The sequence below is a fragment of the Triturus cristatus genome, chromosome 4_1 (assembly GCF_964204655.1).
Source record: "Triturus cristatus chromosome 4_1, aTriCri1.1, whole genome shotgun sequence".
NCBI lineage: Eukaryota > Metazoa > Chordata > Amphibia > Caudata > Salamandridae > Triturus > Triturus cristatus.
In genome coordinates, this window is record NC_140585.1 from 822,591,077 (window position 1) to 822,603,195 (window position 12,119).

Consider the following 12,119-nt stretch of genomic DNA (forward strand, 5'->3'; position numbering starts at 1 on the left):
AACTCCCAGAATGCACAAGGTTATTCAAAGAAAATCCAGTACTGAAGAACTGTGGCCTTCGTGACACAGAGCTATCTGGGAACCATATAATATTGGCAAAGCTACTGCATACTGGAGTGGAAACAGCCATTACAAAGCAGCTGTTACCACACATAGCCTGTACCGTGTACCAGTGGCACGAAACTTTCTTATATATATTTCTAAATCAGACTACTTGAACTAGTGTGTAGCAGTTGTATAGCTCTTCAATTCCTGACTGCACAACACCCAGGAAAATGTGCTGCATTGCTAAACACTTATAAGGTCCCAAAGGAGAGACCTATTGGCTATTCCAATGCTTGTTTTAGATAGTTTTGAAAAGTCTTGATACCGTGTCCAGATTCTTGTAGCCCAAGAGCAACAACTCAAGCATCGGAACATCAGGTTGAACACTAACCAGACCTGGAATATCTCTCTTGCCACCAAGACTGAAAAAGAGCTAACAGTTGAACTACATTAGACATCTTCTTGAGCTATCGTTTTCATCTGGAGTTGTCCCTAAAAGATGGAAAGAGGCTATTGTCATTCCCCTAAAAAAGAAATTGAACAGGAGTATGAGTCAGCTTGATAACCTTCGTCCCATCTCTCTCCTGCCTTACTTTACTAAATTAGCAGAGAAGGTGGTAAACATCCAACTGACTGCTCACATCAATCTTCAAGACCTTCTTCACCCTACACAATCAGTCTTCCGTGCCACTTACTCTACTGAATCGGCTCTGCTTTTATCTACTGAAACCATCCGTAGACCTATAGATGCAGGACAGAAGGTTGCTCTAGTCCTTTTAGATCTCAGTGACGCTTTCGACACTGTTGCCCATCACACGCTACTGCAGCACCTTAGGGAAGGAGGCTTGGCTGGTAGGGCGATGGAATGGTTAAGGTCTTTTCTTCTTGACCGCCGTTTTCAGGTGTCGCAGAAACCTTTCCTCTCCAAAAGTGTCAAGCTGGATAAAGGGGTCCCTCAGGGCTCCATACTTAGCCCGACTCTTTTGTAATCTCTACATTACTCCCCTGGCAGAGATTGTAGGGAAGTTTGGAGTTAGTGTGGTGTTATACGCTGACGACACACAACTCGTGGTGACTCTTACTCAAGACTCTGAGGAGGCAGCCATTAATTTTTCAATGTGTCTTCAAGAACTGCCGTCATGGATGGCCTTTAACTGCCTTAAACTTAATGGCAACAAAACAGAGGTTTTAGTGATGGGTAAGGCTCCCTCGATTTGGTATTCCACATGGTGACCTCAGATGCTGGGTCCTACTCCATCACCTAGGGATCAGGTAAAGAATCTGGGGATGTGGCTGGACACCAAACTTTCCTTTGAAACTCATACCAGGCAAGTGACGGGAAATTGTTTTGGGGCCCTATGCAGTCTCCGGAAGACCTTAGATGTACTCCCTGTGTCAGCGAGGAAAACGATGGTTCACGCCCTTGTGACATCTCGTTTGGACTACGGCAACCTTCTTTACTTGGGAGCAAACACCAAATGTGTTCAGAGACTCCAGCGCATTCAGAATGCGGCAGCGCGACTCGTTTTATTGCTTCCGAGGAGAGCCTCATCTAGCAAGGTCCTGGCTTCCCTGCATTGGCTACCGGTGAAGGAACTTGTTCTTTTTAAAGCTATGTGCATTAGTCACCGCATTCTGCAGAAGAAGGGCCCCTCCTATCAGCATAACCTTCTTACCCCACATGTCCCCATGCGTTGTTTAAGATCTAGTGGGATGGGTCAGGTCAGTATCCCGACCATCAGAAGAGCCAGAATGGGCGGGCGCTCCTTCTGCTTTTTAGCGGCTACATACTGGAACAAACTTCCGATAGGGCTCCGACTGGAATCATCGGAGACTATTTTCCGGAAATAACTCAAGACGTGGCTTTTTCCATCTGGTAATTCCCCTGTCTGATCCTTTTCTGCTTCACCCTCCTGGCCTGGAATGGGTTCTTGTCGCAGCGTGGGGACACACTAGCTAGTGTAGCCATGCGCTTTATAAATTTTATTATTATTATTAAACTGCATGGAGGAGGAGAGGGATCTGCAAATTAAGATTTTATTTTGTTTCTTATAAAACAACCTTTTTAATTTTTCTGGGTTTCAGCTGTTAATGAAAATGTATGTTGACGTTGAGGGCTGAGAGCTGAAAGGTTAAAAAAAAAACACTAGGCTTTCGAGTGCCATAACTGAGAAATCGGTGAAGACATATTTGTTGTAATTGTGAGACATGGATTCTGATATTTTAAACTGTTTTAAGTGTGCTCTGTCAGTTGAATATAACATTTTATATTTTCTTTAAACTGTAATTAAAACCAGACTTCCATTTGTCAGTAGTTTGTTTTATTTATTTAAGTAAAGTATGAGATCCCGATTATGCCTCTCAGATTTTCTTTGCTTAATTCAGTTAGACTTGTGTACAGGTTTCTAAATTCTGTCATATTAGTTTAGGTGAAATGTTTCTGGGTGGATCAAAAAAATAGTGTCATTCTTCCGTTTTTCTCTGTTAATGAATAAACATGAAGTCACGGGCATTTATGACATAAGAAAACTAATTGGAACTAAACATTCATGACAAATAGAACATGCCGAAAACTAAATATGTCCAGTAACCAAATAAATAATATGCAATGTACGCTATCTCAAATCCGAAGCCTCCAAAATACTTTAAGGCAACTCCTAAACTTAAAGTAGAAATTAATTTGCTTTATAAGTACATTAAGATGTGTAACCAATAGGGAAAAAAAGTTTCTCTGCAAAGTCAAGACTGTTCTTTCAATAAGTAAGAGTCAGCAGCAAGAATCACAGAGGTGGGGAGATGGGGAGGTGTATATGGTCACACTCACTAGTGACTGAGACTCCTCCCCCCGAGCTGTGTACCGTGCCTGTGGTTTACTGGCATAGTCTCCTGTCATTAGAGAGTTTTCTTTGTGGTTCTATTCACGAGGATGAACCGATGTTGCTCTTGGTGAATGGAGCAGAAATCTTGCTGAACTTTTTAATCTGAGGAAGTTTGGTGGAGATGTGATATTCATTTGTCTGGTCGTGTTGAGAAACGGACAGTGCTCTGGTCAGTGAAGCGGAGAAAACTGCTCTTGTGCCCCACAGCTGCAGCGGAACTGGAACGTGTAGTTGTAGTGTCTGCAGGCAGTGGTTTGCCAGTCTGAGGTTGCTGTGTGTGAAAAGCCTTCTTTAAATTTCCATCTTGGACAACTGCTCTTGAAGCCAGCGGCGATTGTTGCCTGTTTTCACCCTAGTCTTCATTGTGCTGATGGTGCCCAAAGAAGCCCCAACTGCTGACCCATTGAATTGCTCCATAAGACAGAAGGACCAAGGGGAATCCTACAAGAGAGTCGATAAGAAGCTAAATGGAATCCATCTGAAAATAACGGCTGTGGATCCAGCTGGAATCCATTATCTATGATCATCGTGTTGAATCATCGGTGCGGATGTGAGAAAAGAAAATGTATGCCAGAATCCAACACATAGAAGGAGAGCACAACTCTGCTGCGGAATTCCAACATTGTGCTGTTTGTTACCATCACCAATGTTAAACACTGGAGAACACTAGGACTGTAACTACTGTGCGGCTGCAAGGCTGGCCCAAACCTAATAATCGTGGCAACTTGCGGAACCCCATTGACACAATTTTCCAAAGTGTGGGGGAAGTCTCCTGTGACCCAGACAATCGCACTGAAGCCACCAAGGAGAAGGTCATGGAATAAGGGCGACCACTTGGAAACTACTGCTGACATTATGCATTGTATCACAACAGGCATGATATGAAGGTGGGCTACGAAGCAGGTTAAGGCCCTGCCTTTCGAGAGAAAGCAGTTTTTGTATCCCGATGTTAGCCCTAATATGGTTGCCTGAATATTTGAGCTATAGTAGTTTCAGAAAGATTTTGTTGACCTTTGTGTCTTAGCTATTATAGCTGCACCGGTCATTTTGGAAAGCAATTCTAGCTGAAAATGTTTTCATGCTTTGGTCATGGGGCTGGCATGAAGGCATAAATTGTCTCCAGGTCTATGCGGCCCATTCTATGCGGCCACACTATTTGTAACTTTCCAGCAGGCCACCTTTATACCACTGTTTCTCGCCAGCCCACCATTTGTGCGCCCTTATTTTTGCACAGAGGCTAGCTTCTGTAGGGCAACACGTCACAGGCACTTGCACATGTGCAGTCAAAAACGGGAGTGCCGGGATCTGATCTCACATACACACCAAAATTAGAATGCACGATGCTTTGCATTTGGGCAGTAAAACAACACACACACACCCACCCCAAATGGAGCAGGTGTCTATTGGTATGCTGCCCCCTTGCCCTGCTCAGTTCCCGTACACCGACTGCCTCACCTAGGGGGAGGGGGATAAGGTTGTTGGAGCAAGCCTAAAAATATCAGATCTCCACACGACGAGTCAGGCGAGAGAGCGAGAATGGCTTAAGACACCAACCGATATTATGTAAATGAAAATCTTATTTGCATACTGATGCAATAAACATATTTTCTGTGAAATTGGAAAATTGCGCTACTAAAAAAGAGTTTAGGGAGAGATGAGAAATAAGAGGAAACATCAGAGGAGAGAACAGGGGGGCGTAACGCAGTCCCTGCAGCCTCTGGGATGCAGGGGGCTCCCCAGTCAGCAAAAGATCTATGAGTGTCTGTGAGATATGGGAGACTCTGGTCCCCCCTCCCCCCCTTCCCCCTCATTCGTCGGGGGGGGGGGGGGGCTATAATTTAGTGTTACGCCACTGGGAGACGAGGAGGAACAGGCTTGGCACACATGAGCCAGTCAAAGGAGATGGGGAGTCAACATGAGATGTGACGTGGGCCGGGGAGGCAAAGCCGGGCCAGATAGGGGCCGCAGGAAACCCCTACCGGCGGCGGGAATCCCGGAAGTACTGCGGGTAAAAGCCCTCGAAACAAGATGCCAGAAATAGAGGTAAAACTATTGCGACAATGTTTTGACTGGTAAGTGTGATATGTAGCAATCAGACAAGTGTCTCAAATGACCAACCAGTAAGTTGCAAAATGTATGATCCACGTTTTTAAATAAACTGTAGCCTTTATGCACCATAAACTGTGGTTCCCTGAAGCGGGGAGGATGCATGGTGTGGCCAGGGAGGAGGGGGAACTCGCACGCCTGGGAGGGGTTGTGGTGAGACATGGTAAAGGAGATAGTAAGCAAGTGGGAGAAGATAGTGCATGAGAGAGGAGAAAGACTGCAAGAGACTGGTGAGAGGCAGTTTAGAGGAAGTGTTAAGGACAAAACAGGAGAGGAAAATCGAGGGGTGAGGCACTTGGGAAACAAAAGGTTGACAGTGGGATAAGGAAGGGGTGTGCAAAAGAGGGCAATGGCGAGGAAAGCAGAAATGTTTTTATATGAAAGTTACACATAATCAGGCACAGCTCTTTTATTCTTTTCATAATGTAATCAAAATATTCCAACTAAACGACGGACATGTGTTGTGCTCATCTGTAAATTATTAGTATATGTAATTGTAAATGTAAAATGATTGGCACTTATTCTGTTTTAAAATGTCAGACTTTTTTTTATAGTATTGGGTGTTATTTTTAACTGGCATTATAATTTAGTTGGAGAAAACTAAAAGTAAATCACAGCAGAACAATTTCGCTTTTCTGTACTGATACATGCAGTTAACACTTGATTGCTCAAACAGGCATGGTGCCCTTCATACATACAAGATTGTCCCCTCCTTTTCAGTCAGTGCTCTATGGGAATGTGAAGGTGGCTGAAACCTACTGTAGTAAGTTAGGACAAAGAACAAAAGTACTACTTAAATTTGTTGCCTATGTTTGTCTTTCGTCTCATATGTCAGTAATAGTCATTGTTTCTGTTGAGTTTTGTGCTTGTGTTATTGCTTAACGTAATGTGCATGTAGCGATCTTCTTGCATCTGGAGAGGTTGATTCTACTACTATGGAGTTTCCTTGCCTTTCTTACAAATACACTGTTACCTCATTTCCATCTGAGGAGTCCTGGATTAGTATAATATTTTCATCGATTTACATCTCCTTTCCTCATCCCCCTCCTTAAGATGTGATATGTGTTTTTTTTAGGCGTCTGCCTGTGCGGATGGACGGTATTGAATATGGCAGGGATGCTGCGTCTGTTGAACTGTGTGAGGGTAATGGCTAACTGCATGGTTCATCTCCCGGAGGTCCTGCTAGGGGGATTGGACAAGAGCGGGTGAATTGTTTTGGCCCCTCGTCGGAGACCGGCTCTGATTCTTGCTAGGCTTGGTGTTTGGGTCGGAGGGTCTCAGAACCTTCAACTAGCATAGCATCCTTAAACACAGAGACTCTAATGGCTGTCTGCGCTGGTGAGCATGACCGTGGGTGCTGCCCCTCCTGTCTTTGCCTGTTATTGTGAGCCATCCTGCCTGTATTCTCTTATTTGAAGGCAGAAGTTGGACGCTGCCTGAACTTCCTGTTTTTCCAATTCTTTCTTGGGCACTCGGTCTAATGCCTGCCCTTGTTGTGCTTAGAGACCCCTGTAATGGCATTGGGCTGCCAGACTGGATGGAGGGCTGAAGACTTTTTCTCTTGCTTCCTGTGTGAATTAACTACCTCGTCCTCTGTGTGAGAGGCTCTTGGTGGCACTTTATCATTCTCAGACCCTCGGGACGGTTCCGTTTGTACACTTTAGCAAGATCTGTGTGGGGCCATTAGGTAAACGGGCACCTGCTCTAGTGCAGGTTCTGGTGGGCAGGTCTTTAAGCCGGGTTCGGAGGCAGTGCCTCTCTGTGGGTTGGACGCTGTGGTCCTTCTTTCTTAGTCTGCTGGCTATGCTGCAATAGGTTCCCTGGTTTTTGTCCGGCTGCACTGGACTTAGCAGTGGGTTTCAACTACTGTTCCCAAGAGTCTTTCTTGACCTGGTAGTAGGTCTATGACTCTCAGGTTAAAAATGTTTAGAATTCAGATTCCTCTGTCCCACTACTCCTGTATCTTCTTGAATGTCTACTCAATCACTGGAGGTTTCATGGATCTTTTAAAAATATGCTGCTGCCTTGCGTTCCTTGAAGCGACATTGTAGCCTACTCATTGTGGTTTCTTCTTCCTGGAAACGTTACTGGTTAAGATCTCAGACTTCCACCCTGAAGGTTAAGGGGTCAGTCCCCGCTGTTGCTATAGTAATTTGTCTGCTTGAGAGTATGTTCAAATCAAAGTGGGTTTCAGATACATCTACAGTTGGCAAAGTCAGTAACTTTCATATACAAAGCCTCTATCCAGGTAGGGTGTCCTTCCTTTCGTGAAGATGGTCTGACATCCATTGCATTCGAGAGTGATAAGAGAATGGATGTTATCTTTTATCTATCTTTATGAATTCACCCTGGGAAAAGGATTTGTGACACTAATTTACGAACATGACAAATGTGTGTTAGGTTACCACGTTTAAGAAAAACGCACAAATCAATTTTAATTTCTATACTGCATCGTATAAGCTAATGTAAAATTTAATAAATATATTGATGTTTACTTTATACGTATATGAACGTAATAAACAATAACACAGAAAAAACTATAAAGGAGAAAACTGTTATGTGTTAAGAAAATGGTAATTAACATTAGAATGTGTAAATGTTAGCACTGACATTGATGAGAAAACGGATGCTATAATAATGTGTGCCATGTAAAGGTTTCATTTAAATGTGCTTTCGCATCCTGAATGATACATTAATCTATAATGTGAAAAGAGACTTGCAAATGAATATGCTAAATAATAATGAAGTGTTAAAATGTTTTTTTTTTAATTACAGGTACTTTATACTTGCATGATGTATATGCAAATCATTAATCTGACGAATTGGAGGACTAATGCATTGTATTCAATAATGTGAGATTCATATTTTAGCACAAATTTATCGTGCACAGCCTTTGTTTCATGAAGGCCTCAAAACTTCCTTTTCTTTCCTAGCATGAACTTATGAATTGAATAGACTGAAGCCTATGGGAACCTTTCGTAAAGTTTCTACTTGTGCTCTAACACTCAATGATTCCTTTCATGTTTGTAGCTTAACTTGACTAGACTTGCAATAAAATTGTTACTGCCTATAGCACATGCTTGGGAAAAAGCTGACAAAGGATGAGAACATGAACTCGCCTACTTCCTAAATATCGCAACCAATCGTATAACTAAAGTACAGTGGTTTTAAGGAAAATGCAAAGTAATGGATTACCTAATTATTCTGGAATTGTATACTTTTACCTACTATATCATCTCATCCTGGAGAAGTGGAGAAGTGTGGCTCAATGATTAGAGCGGCAGACCCTGATGCAGAGGTCTAGCCCGGGACCAGAGTTCAATTCCCCGCCTCGGCGGGTCTTGGGCTCAAAAAATTCCACGGACCTGATAATTCTCGCCTCGGTGCCTATTCCAATCATGGAGTCCCACTCTGCAACTCTGGGCAATAGCTTGCTTAATCTCCACAACGGCCCCCACAACGCTAAGGATGCCTGGCCTCCACCTTGGGGGTGCCCAGGAGTGGACACCTCACAGGGAAAGCCAGGATGGGTTCCACAGCGGTATTCGTACAAGCGCCTTGAGACCCTTGCGGGTGAGTAGTGCGCTATACAAGTATCAAATTTACATTTACATCCTACTGAAACTGACAATGGGACAGAGTGGGCTGACAAATTTGGTTCTGTCATGGAATGTAAAACAGAAGTCGATTAAGTATAATTGCCCAAACTCTGGACAGGGGCGGTACCTATCTTGTCCATCTCCCATCTATCCATTTTTCCGTACAGAGATTGACGATTTGTACTTCCAGAAACAACGGAAACTGTGACGAAATACTGCGTTTTCTGCCGGCTGGTATGCTTGTGTAGTGAAATCTTTCCAGCTGGAAGATTTCCGACAACAGCTGTGGCATTGATGCTGCAGTACGGACAGGGGCAGACAATCCTGTTCATGAACTGGAACTGGTCAATTGGTGATTTACTGAACTTTCATCCATAGGTTTTGTATGAGAGGTATTTGCTTCTTATAGACTCACGCCCTTAGTATATAATCTCCCTCGGCTGAGGGAGATAACTCCCTTCAGATTGAATTTCACAGTTTGTTAATGCTTATTAAATCTTTCAATTCATAAACTTGGATTGATATGCTAATCATTTGAAATTAGATCAAGATAAAATTTGAGATAAATTACTCTGCTGATCTGAGACTTAATCTGAGAAATTCTATTAGGAAATGAATTTTAACTATTATGTTATTCCAAGTCCATATATGATAATTGTCCATCCCCTAAGTATTCTGGTCCCTTTCAGCACAGAACAAGATCCATCGGAGGACCTAAGGGGATTAGTGTGGTAGCTGAGGTTATTCTGAAATAAATATTTGACCTATTAAAATTTATGAGGCCCAACACGTTTACGCTACAACGGAAGCCTCATTTTTTTACTTTTTTGTGGCCCTGAGGTTTGCGGTAGTCACATTTTTGCTAGGTATTGGTCTTGGCCGTACAAGCCCACTTGGCTGCTGTCTTTTTTGCCAGGCACCTTCAGTGTATGTACCACTTGTGGCCTTCCGATTGAGGTCGTTGAGTTTCTGACCTGTGTGTTCTATTCCAGTAGTAGCCATGATCCTGTTTCATCTTGCTGGTGGTTTCTTCTGTGACTCCAGTCGCCCTAATCGTGATTTCCTCAATCACTGTGGTACAGTTGAACTTCAGCCTTTACTGAAGGGGCATGTGTCTCTTGAAACCTGAAGAATTGAGTCTTGCACTGTGTGGTTCCCCTCACCTGTGAGGTTGCAAGCCTGTGATCTTTCCTCTTGTTCCTTTTAGGTTGCTTTGCTTCCTCTAGGTTGTGGTGGTTTTCAGGTTTCCTTCCCACAATTAAATGGGCAGATGACTTTGATAGTGTCTCACAGACTTCTTGGACTAGTTGCCTCTTAACGGACCTCCAAGGTTTTGTCTTGCACCAGATGTTATCTGTTCTTCTAGCATTATCCTGTCCATTGAGGGGGTTCATTTACAGTACTCAACCTTATATGATCCATGGCTTCTTGCTATTTCCCCTGTGCTTTCTGTGGGGCTTATGTCTGCTTTACTGACTTTCTGAGTCCTATGGAACTTGTGATTCTATTCATCTGACTCTTTGTTCACCTAAGCCTCCTTGTTGAGGTTATTGAGGCAGTGTGGTGCTTCTTGTAGAGAAGGTTAAGTGTATCTACCTAAAAAATGAGAAATGCTCGGATTCCTTTGTTAATCTCTGAGATTTTCATTTTATTAGTAGTTGTTTACACAGTATTTCTTCCAACATAAATTATTCCAATGGGTATTTACACGCAGTAGTAGTGTTCTGTGGGCAGCCGACACGTGTATCTTTCTCAAGGCTGCAATGATACAAACAGTGTTGATTGCAGTAAGTTGTTGGTTTAATTAAAAGAACCGGTATGTCCACCACCATACATGACATGAGAGAAAGTGAGGAATTCAGGATCCATTCAGACTGAATAGTGTATTTTCTTATTATCTCAAAAGGAGATTAAATATGCTGGGTGCATCTCCGTCAACGGTGATGTCTATTCCCCTCAAGCGTACATGTAAATGTCTCCAATCAAGGTGCTTCATTTTATTCAAAAATGTAGCATGGGTTTTAGTGCATGCGGAATAACCCTGGGCGTAGGACTATGCTACGCTCGCGTAGTTTGCATAGTTTGTGCAACTAGGCGCTACGCGAATTGCACATAGCACAGTGCAAAAACGCGTAGAGGGCATTTTTTGCTTGCTCGCGGTACTCAATGTCAAGTTGCCGACCGCGAGCGAGCAAAATGACATTCCAGCGAGACTTTTTCCTCGTTCGCGATCAGCAACATCAAGTTGCCGATCGCGAGCGTGGAAAATAAACCTCCCGGCGAGATTCTCAACGCGGGGAGGTCAGGTTTCCCATTGCGAGTGGTCGCGTATGCTTGCGACCGCTCGCGATGAGAAACTACCAGTCCTCATTGAAAAAACTGCCGCTCGAGTACAAATCTACTCGAGCAGCAGAAAACGACCGCTTGCACTGTGCAAGATGCCGTTTGCAATGATTGCACAGTGCGGACAAGCATCCGGCACTGTGCAATCAGTGCGAACAGCATTTTCCCTACCGCACTACGCAGCTCGCGTAGCTTGCGTAGTGCACTTTGCGTAGGGCTATTACGCAAACTACGACCAGGGTTAATGCAGAATCCAAGTAAGTGACTACGTTGCCTGTGTACTTATTGGTGTGCTTGGCCATGGCATGCAGCTCTATACTTTAGGGATGGGAGTTCAATATTTGGGAAAAGATTTAGGTAAATATAAGAAAAGTGAGCTAGGTAGAAAGGGAAAAAGGTTGGGGTGAGATGAGAAAGGGCCCATAATCAATTTGTGATATATTGTTTGAACATTGTAACATTTAATAACAATGGAAATACTTCTTTCTATACGATACAAATTCCAGTATTTAATAATGCTTTCTGTAATCTTAGATCATAGGTTCTATGTAATTCGTGAAGCAGTTATGTTAAAAACCATATTCAAGAACCTACGTACATGGCACATACAAGATATTCTATTGTTAATTGGTATTCATTTTTGTGGTTTATTTGGAAAGGTTGGGGAGCACACGTCCGTTTAAGTAAGCAGCTTAATTGTGATCGCAGTGCGGGAAAAGAGAGCGTAGGTCACGTAGGTTCAGTGATACCGACCACATATTTTTTATTTGCAGGAGATTTTGGTGTTAATCGTGGTGAAAACACTGTGCCCCGTGTGCACGGTTTTCAAGAGAAACAAAGAAAATTGCATTTATTATGTCAACAGCATCCTAGTTACGGGTGCGCTTAACGTAGTTTGGACATGCCAGAATCTGTACTTGTTCCGAAGGTTTAAAGTCCTCGGGGACCGATTTCTGTCCAGTCAGTAAAGCCTCATTGTAGTTCACGCACCCTCACGGTCCCATTTTACCTAATTTATCAATCCATGTTTGTTCGAAATAATTTCTTTAAATGCCTATAGATTCCGAGTTACATGGTGTAAAGTGTTAAGCGTTTAGGGGGTGCAGATTCAAATCAGTGCCGAATGCGTTTAAACAGTTAAAGTGCT

General features: G+C 43.2%; 1 protein-coding gene across 3 annotated transcripts in view; it reads left to right on the plus strand.

Moving 5' to 3' along the window:
* USP6NL (USP6 N-terminal like) overlaps positions 1 to 12,119 on the plus strand; it is a 1,094,021-nt gene that overhangs the window by 383,336 nt on the left and 698,566 nt on the right. The window lies entirely within an intron of this gene.